Below are 9,014 nucleotides of genomic sequence, written 5' to 3'. Positions count from 1 at the left end.
ACCCAGACAGATGGGCACCCCTGAGACTGCAGGGCAGGAGAGACCTCCAGTACTGCCCACCCTTGCCCATATCCCTGGCCCAAGAGGAAACGGTATAGGGCCTCTGGGAACAGGAAGTTAGGGGCACTCAAAGCTGCAATCCAGACACTGCCCAGAACTGAAGGGAGCCGGTAAAACAGCTCCCTGGACCCAAATCCCGTGGGAGGGAGAGCTAGATCTTCAGAGGGGCAGACACGCCTGGGAAGCCAGAGGAGACTACTCTATGCCCACATTTCTGACTCTAGAGGAAAACTCCTAGCGCCATCTGGGTCCCCTGTGCACAGGGTCCTGAGTGAAGGCAGGGCAGGCCCTGCTGGTTGCTGCCCTCACAGAGGGCTGACACCTGCCTGTCAGAAGAGACTCCAGGCCTGAGACCAGAGGTAAGACCAACTTTTCTGCTCCAAGTGACCTGCCTGGTGGACTCAGGATGCACACCCACAGGAACACCTGAAGACCAGTATACAGGAACGACTACACGCCTGAAAGCAGAACACAGTTCCCATAAGTGGCTGAAAGAAACAGGAAAACAGGTCTACAGCACTCCTGACACACAGGCCTACAGGACAGTCTAACTGATGTCAGGAATAGCAGAACAAGGTAAAACCAGAGAGAACATGATGGCAAGAGGCAAGTGCAGGAAACCAAACAACAGAAACCAAGACTACATGGCATCATCAGAGCCCAATTTTCCCATCAAATAAAACACTGAATATCCAAACACACCAGAAAAGCAAGATCTAGATTTGAAATCACATTTGATCATGATGATAGAGGACTTCAAGAAAGACATAAAGAACTCCCTTAGAGAAATGCAGGAAAACTCAAATAAACAAGCAGAAGCCTATAGATATGAAATGCAAAAATCCCTGAAAGAATTCCAGGAAAACATAATCAAACAGGTGAAGGAATTAAAAATGGAAATAGAAGCAATAAAGAAAGTACAAAGGGAGACAACCCTGGATATAGAAAACCAAAGGAAGAGGCAAGGAGCCGTAGATACAAGCAAAACCAACAGAATACAAGAGATAGAAGAGAGAATCTCAGGAGCAGATGATTCCATAGAAATCATCGACATAACTATCAAAGATAATGTAAAACAGAAAAAGTTACTGGCCCAAAACATACAAGAAATCCAGGACACAATGAGAAGATCAAACCTAAGGATAATAGGTATAGAGGAGAGTGAAGACTCCCACCTCAAAGTACCAGTAAATATCTTCGAAAAAAATCATAGAAGAAAACTTCCCTAACCTAAAGAACACAAACATAAACACACAAGAAGCCTAAAGAACTCCAAATAGATTGGACCAGAAAAGAAACTCCTACCGTGACATAATAGTCAAAACACTAAATACACAAAACAAAGAAAGAATATTAAAAACAGTAAGGGGAAAAGGTCAAGTAACATATAAAGGGAGACATATCAGAATTATACCAGATTTCTCACCAGATACTATGAAAGTCAGAAGATCCTGGACAGATGTCATACAGACCCTAAGAGAACACAAATGCCAGCCCAGGTTACTGTATCCAGCAAAACTCTCAATTAACATAGAGGGAGAAACCAAAATATTCCATGACAAAACCAAATTTACACAATATCTTTTTACAAATCCAGCCCTACAAAGGATAATAAATATTAAAGCCCAACACAAGGAAGCAAGAAATAAATTGTTCTGCAACAAAACAAAGAGAAGACAGGCACAAACGTAATCTCACATCCAAACACGAATGTAATAGGAAGCAACAATCCCTATTCCTTAATATCTCTCAACATCAATGGACTCAATTCCCCAATAAAAAGACACAGATTAACAAACTGGATATGCAATGTGTACCCAACATTTTGCTGCCCACAAGAAACACACCTCAGAGACAAAGACAGACACTACCTCAGAGTAAAAGGCTGGAAAACAACTGTCCAAGCAAATGGTCTGAAGAAGCAAGCTGGACCAGCAATTCTAATATCGAATAAAATTGATATTCAACCAAAAGTCATCAAAAAAGATAAGGAAGGACACTTCTTTTTCATCAAAGGAAAAATTCACCAAGATGAACTCTCAATCCTAAATATCTATGCTTCAAATACAAGTACAACTACATGCATAAAGGAAATCTTACTAAAGCTCAAAGTACACATTTCACCTCACACAATCATATTAGGAGATTTCAACACCCCACTCCCATCAATGGACAGATTATGGGAACAGAAATTAAACAGAGACATGGACAGACTAAAAGAAGTCATGAACCAAATGGACTTAACAGATATTTATAGAGCATTCTATCCTAAATCAAAAGGATATACATCCTTCTCAGCACCTCATGGTACTTTCTCCAAAAGTGACCCTATAGTTAGTCACGAAACAGGCCTCAACAGATACAGAAAGATAGAAATAATCCCATGCGCCCTATCAGACCACCACGGGCTAAAGCTGGTCTTCAATAACAATAAGGAAAGAATACCCACATATACATGGAAGGTGAATAATGCTCTAGTCAACGATAACCTTCTCAAGGAAGAAATAATGAAAGAAATTAAAGACTTCTTAGAATTTAATGAAAATGAAGGTATGACATACCCAAACTTATGGGACACAATGAAAGCTGTGCTAAGAGGAAAACTCAAAGCTCTGAGTGCCTGCAGTAAGAAACAGGAGAGAGCATATATCAGCAATTTGACAGCACACCTAAAAGCTCTAGAACAAAAAGAAGCAAACACACCCAGGTGGAGTAGAAGGCAGGAAATAATCAAACTCAGAGCTGAAATCAGCCAAGTAGAAACAAAAAGGACTATACAAAGATTCAACAGAAACATAAGCTGGTTCTTTGAAAAAATCAACAAGATAGATAACCAGAGGACACAGAAAGTGTGTCCAAATTAACAAAATCAGAAATGAAAAGGGAGACATAACAACAGAGCCAGAGGAAATTCAAAAAAATCATCAAATCCTAATACAAAAGCCTATATTCAACAAAACTTGAAAACCTGCAGGAAATGGACAATTTCCTAGACAGATAGCAGGTACAAAAGTTAAATCAGGAACAAATAAACCATTTAAACAACCCCATAACTCTTAAAGAAATAGAAGCAATCATTAAAAGTTTCCCAAACCAAAGAGCCCAGGTCCAGATGGGTTCAATGCAGAATTCTATCAGACCTTCATAGAAAACCACATACCAATACTATCCAAACTATTCGACAAAATTGAAACAGATGGAGCACTACCGAATTCCTTCTATGAAGCCACAATTACTCTTATACACAAACCACACAAAGACCCAACAAAGAAAGAGAACTTCAGACCAATTTCCCTCATGAATATGGACACAAAAATACTCAATAAAATTCTTGCAAACTGAATAAAAGAGCACATCAAAACAATCATCCATCATGATCAAGTAGGCTTCAATCCAGGGATGCAGGGATGGTTTAATATACAGAAAACCATCAACACAATCCACTATATAAACAAACTGAAAGATTAAAACCACATGATTTTCGGGATAAAAGTCCTGGAAAGAACAGGAATTCAAGATCCATACCTAAACATAGTAAAAGCCATATACAGCAAACCAGTAGCTAACATTAAACTAAATGGAGAGAAATTGAAGCAATCCCAATAAATCAGGGACTAGAGAAGGCTGCCCACTCTCTCCCTACTTATTCAATATAGTTCTCAAAGCCCTAGCCATAGCAATCATACAACAAAAGGAGATCAAAGGGACACAGATTGGAAAGGAAGAAGTCAAAATATCACTATTTGCAGAAGATATGATTGTATACTTAAGTGATCCCATAAGTTCCACCAGAGAACTACTAAACCTCATAAACACCTTCAGCAAAGTGCCTGGGTATCAAATTAACTCAAATAAATCAGTAGCTTTCCTCTCCACAAAAGAGAAACAAGCCGAGAAAGAAATTAGGGAAATGACACCCTTCACAATAGTCCCAAATAATATAAAATACCTCCGTGTGACTTTAACCAAGCAAGTGAAAGATCTGTATGATAAGAACTTCAACCCTCTGAAGAAAGAAATTGAAGATCTCAGAAGGTGGAAAGATCTCACATACTCATGGATTGGCGGGACTAATATAATAAAAAATGGCCATTTTACCAAAAGCGATATACAGATTCAAAGAAATCCCCATCAAAATCCCAACCCACTTCTTCATAGAGTTAGACAGAACAATTTGCAAATTCATCTGGAATAACAAAATACCCAGGATAGCTAAAACTATCCTCAGCAGTAAAAAGACTTCTGGGGGAATCACTATCCCTGAACTCAAGCAGTATTACAGAGCAGTAGTGATAAAAAACTGTATGGTATTGGTAGAGAGATAGACAGATAGGTCAGGGGAACAGAATTGAAGAACCAGAAATGAACCCACACACCTATGGTCACTTGATTTTTGATAAAGGAGCCAAAACCATCCAATGGAAAAGATAGCATTTTCAGCAAATGGTGCTGGTTCAACTGGAGGTGAGTATGTAGAAGAATGCAGATCCATCCATTCTTGTCACCCTGTACAAAGCTTAAGTCCGAGTGGATCAAGGACCTCCACATCAAACCAGATACACTCAAACTAATAGAAGAAAAAGTGGGGAGGATCCTCGAACACATGGGCACTGGAGAAAATTTCCTGAACAAAACACCAATGGCTTATGCTCTAAGATCAAGAATGGACAAATGGGATCTCATAAAACCGCAAAGCTTCTGTAAGGCTAAGGACACTGTTGTTAGGACAAAACAGCAACCAATAGATTGGGAAAAGATCTTTACCAATCCTACAACTGATAGAGGGCTTATCCAAACTATACAAAGAACTCATGAAGTTAGACCACAGGGAGACAAATAACCCTATTAAAAGTGGGGTTCAGAGCTAACGAAAGAATTCACAGATAAGGAATGCGAAATGTCTGAGAAACACCCAAAGAAATGTTCAACATCTTTAGTCATAAGGGAAATGCAAATCAAAACAACCCTGAGATTCCACCTCAAACCAGTCAGAATAGCTGAGATCAAATACTCAGGCGACAGCAGATGTTGGCAAGGATGTGGAGAAAGAGGAACACTCCTCCATTGTTGGTGGGATTGCAGACTGGTACAACCATTCTGGAAATCAATCTGCAAGTTCTTCAGAAAATTAGACATTGAACTACCTGAGGACCCAGCTATACCTCTCTTGGGCATATACCCAAAAGATTCCTCAACATATAACAAAGACACATGCTCCACTATATTCATAGCAACCTTATTTATAATAGCCAGAACCTGGAAAGAACCCAGAAGCCCTTCAACAGAGGAATGGATACAGAAAATGTGTTACATCTACACAATGGAATACTACTCAGCTATCAAAAACAATGACTTTATGAAATTCATAGACAAATGGATGGAACTAGAAAATATCATCCTGAGTGAGGTAACCCAATCACAGAAAAACACACATGGTATGCACTAATTAATAAGTGGGTATTAGCCCAAATGCTCGAATTACCCTAGATGCACAGAACACATAAAACTCAAGAAACATGACCAAAATGTGAATGCTTCACTCCTTCTTTATAAGGGGAACAAGAATACACTTGGCAGGGAATAGGGAGGCAAAGTTTAGAACAGAGGCTGAAGGTACACACATTCAGAGCCTGCCCCACATGTGGCCCATACATATACAGCCACCAAACTAGATAAGATGGATGAAGCAAAGAAGTGCAGGCTGACAGGAACCGGATGTAGATCTCTCCTGAGAGACACAGCCAGAATACAGCCAATACATAGGCGAATGCCATCAGCAAACCACTGAACTGAGAACAGGACCCCCGTTGAAGAAATCAGAGAAAGGACTGGAAGAGCTTGAAGGGGCTTGAGACCCCATATGGAAAACAATGCCAAGCAACCAGAGCTTCCAGGGACTAAGCCACTACCCAAAGACTATACATGGACTGACCCTGGACTCTGACCTCATAGGTAGCAATGAATAGCCTAGTAAGAACACCGGTGGAAGGGGAAGCCCTTGTTCCTGCCAAGACTGAACCCTCAGTGAACATGATTGCTGGGGTGAGGGCAGTAATTGGGGGAGGATGGAGGGGAACACCAATATAGAAGGTGAGGGAGAGGGGGTGGGGGGATGTTGGCCCGGAAACCGGGAAAGGGAATAACAATTGAAATGTAAATAAGAAATACCCAAGTTAATAAAGATGGAGAAAAAAAAGAAAAAAGATAATAAGGAAATTCAAAAACTCTTCAGATCCTACTACAAAAGCCTATAAAACTGGAAAGTCTCGATGAAATGGACCATTTTCTATATTGATAGCAGGTACCAAAGTTAAATCAGAATCAAATAAACCATTTAAACAGTCACATAACTTCTATCGAAATAGAAACAGTCATTAAAATCTCCCAACAACAACAACAACAAAAGCCCAGGACGAGATGGGTTTAGTGCAGAATACTATCAGACCTTCATAGAAGACCTAAGGGCAACACTCTCCAAACTATTACACAAAATAGAAATGGAAGGAACACTACCAAATTCCTTCTTTGAAGTCACAATTACACTTCTAGCTCAACCACACAAGGACCAAAGAAAGAAAGAGAACTTCAGACTATTCTCCCTAATGAATATTGATGCCAAAATACTCAATAAAATTCTTGGAAACTAAATCCAAAACACATCAAAATGATCATGCATCATGATCAAGTAGGCTTCATCTCAAGGATACAGGGATGGTTCAATGTACAGAAAAATGGTCAACATAATCCACTATATAAACTCAAAGGAAAAAAACACATGATCATCTCATCTGATACTGAGAAAGCATTTAACAAAATTTGAAAATCTTTCATGATAAAAGTCTTGGAAAGATGAGGAATTCAAGGCCCATAGATAAACATAGTAAAAGCAATATACAGCAAACCAGTAGCCAACATCAAACTAAATGGAGAGAAACATGAAGCAATCCCACTAAAATCTGGGAGTAGACAAGGCTGCCCACTCTCTCCTTACCTATTTAATATTGTACTCAAAGTCCTAGCCAGAGCAATCAAACAACAAATGGAGGAAAAGGGGATACAAATTGGAAAGGAAGAAGTCAAAATAACACTTTCTGCAGATGATGTGATAGTATACTTAACTGACCACAAAAGTTCCACCAGAGAACTACTAAGCCTGATTAGCAACTTCTGCAACGTTGCTGCATATAAAATTAACTCAAACCAGTAGCCTTCCTCTACTCGAAGGATAAACAGGCTGAGAAAGAAATTAGGGAAGTGAAACTCTTCATAATAGTCACAAATAATATAAAATATCTTGGTGTGACTCTAACCAAGCAAGTAAAGGATCTGTATGACAAGAACTTCAATTCTCTGAAGAAAGAAACTGAAGAAGATATCAGAAGATGGAAAGACCTCCCATGCTCATGGATTGGCAAGATTAATATTGTAAAAATGGCCATCTTGCCAAAAGCAATATACACATTCAATACAGTCCCCATCAAAATTCCCACTCAATTCTTCATAGAGGTAGAAAGAGCAATTTGCAAATTCATTTGAAATAATATAAAACCCAGGATAACAAAAAATATCTTCAACAATAAAAGAACTCCTGGGGGAATCACTATCCCTGAACTCAAGCAGTATTACAGAGCAATAGTGATGAAAACTGCATGGTATTGGTACAGAGACAGACAGATAGATCAGTGGAATAGAATTGAAGACTCAGAAATGAACCCACACACCTATAGTCACTCAATCTTTGACAAAGGAGCTAAAAGCATCCAGTGGAAAACGATAACATTTTCAACAAATGGTGCTGGTTCAATTGGAGGTCAGCATATATAAGAATCCAAATAGACCCATTGGTATTGCCCTGTACAAAGCTCAAGTCCAAGTAACCAGATACACTCAAACTAGTAGAAGAGAAAGTGGAGAAGAGCCTTGAACACGTGGGTACAGGGAAAATTTTCCTGAATAGTACACCAATGGCTTATGCTCTAAGATCAAGAATCGACAAATGGGACTTCATAAAACCACAAAGTTTCTGTAATGCAAAGGACACTGTCAATAGGACAAAATGGCAACCAACCAATTGGGAAAAGATCTTTACCAACCCTACATCCAATAGAAGGCTAATATCCAATATATACAAAGAATTCAAGAAGTTAGATTCCATAGAGCCAAATAACCCTATTAAAAATGGGGAACGAGCTAAACAAAGAATTATCAACTGAGGAATATTGAATGGCTGAGAAGTACCTAAAGAAATGTTCAACATCCTTATTCATCAGGGAAATGCAAATCAAAATAACCGAGATTCCCCCTTACACCAGTCATATGGCTAAGATCAAAAACTCAGGTGACAGCAGATGCTGGTGAGGATGTGGAGAAAGAGGAACACTCCTCCATTGTTGGTGGAATTGCAAACTGGTACAACCACTCTGGAAATCAATCTGGCAGTTCCTCAGAAAATTGGACATTGCACAACCTGAGGACCCAGCTATACCATTCCTGTGCATACACCAAAAAGATGCCGCAACACATAACAAAGACACATGCTCCACTATGTTCATAGCAGCCTTATTTATAATAGCCAGAAGCTGGAAAGAACCCAGATGCCCTTCAACAGAGGAATGGATACAGAAAATGTGGTACATCTACACAATGGAATATTACTCAGCTATCAAAAACAATGACTTTATGAAATTCATAGACAAATGGAAGGAACTAGAGACTATTATCCTGGGTTGGGGATTTAGCTCAGTGGTAGAGCACTTGCCTAGCAAGTGCAAGGCCCTGGGTTCGGCCCCCAGCTCCGAAAATAAGAAAAAAGAGAAAAAAGAAAAAGAGAAAATATCATCCTGAGTGAGGCAATTCATTAAAAAAAAAAAAACAACAACAACAAAAAAAAAAAAAAACCTCACACGGTTTGCACTCACTGATAAGTGGATATTATCCCAAAAGCTTGGATTACC

The sequence above is a fragment of the Rattus norvegicus genome, chromosome X, assembly GCF_036323735.1.
Source record: "Rattus norvegicus strain BN/NHsdMcwi chromosome X, GRCr8, whole genome shotgun sequence".
In the NCBI taxonomy this organism is placed as follows: Eukaryota; Metazoa; Chordata; class Mammalia; order Rodentia; family Muridae; genus Rattus; species Rattus norvegicus.
This window is presented reverse-complemented; position numbering follows the sequence as displayed.